This window comes from Limulus polyphemus, unplaced genomic scaffold (assembly GCF_000517525.1).
Source record: "Limulus polyphemus unplaced genomic scaffold, Limulus_polyphemus-2.1.2 Scaffold542, whole genome shotgun sequence".
Classification (NCBI taxonomy): Eukaryota; Metazoa; Arthropoda; class Merostomata; order Xiphosura; family Limulidae; genus Limulus; species Limulus polyphemus.
This window is the reverse complement of record NW_013666152.1, coordinates 440903-441941: the sequence shown is the minus strand read 5'-3', so window position 1 is coordinate 441941 and position 1039 is coordinate 440903.

Here is a 1039-nt window from a genome sequence, read left to right as displayed (position 1 = left end):
CGGAAAGTTAATTAACAAGCGGAGACGTAACAATAGCATCCACTGCAAATTCTTGGGCAACTTTTGTGTGAATAATAATGGAGTTTGAATGTCACTTCTATCGTGCACCCATGACTCAAAAGTCATGAACCATGAACTGTCAAATTCACAGTCTGGGCATGCTACCTTCTGGCCACGCCTAGATCAATCGAGATAAAAGCTTTAGAATGATGTACAAAGCTTCTTCGTAAGAACGTTTTACAGAAAACTAACTTAATGTTGAGTAAAATGGTTAGTTATTGTACACTTAATCAGGCTTTATCATTCTTTTTAGTATAAAAATAAATTTATAGGAAAATTGCAATGATTTATGAACCTTAAAATATTATCAATTTCAAAAATTATTTTCAATATTAAGATCATTAAACTGCAGTAAATAGCGATTAGAAGATTCGGATAGCAATAGAATGACGTATTAAAACAACCCAAACATTTTGCAATTTGTGCATACTTACGCTTGATGAGTAATCAGTGTTGTGGCTAGAAAGAGTAAACATGAAGCAAAAGTTATAAATAATAGAATATATATATATGTACATGCATACACACGTTAAGCTTACAAGAATAAGCACTTTCCGCAGAGAATACAAAATATTACACAGGCCTACGAATTTAAACTTCATAAAAGTTAGTTAAAAAGACCTTTCAGTCATAACTATAATATATCAAGGTGTAACAAGCCTTATAAAAATATAACTTAAAAATAAGTAAAAACCTTTCAAATGAACGAGCTTCAACTAAGTTTGCGTACTCTAAATGAAATAAAAATTAGTCTGATAAAAACATTTTCACTTGGTCTAGGTTTTTCTCTGATAACACAGGTCTTCGAATATTAATTTCATAAAAGTTGTTTTGGTTTTAATAACGGAGTTTCATAATTCAGCTACGCAGATTTCGAAAATAATATCCATTTATTTTCTATCACGTAAGGAGTTTTTACAAATCCGGAAGAAAAAAAAACTTTTACTTAGATCAAATTATTATTTCGTTTACCACAATG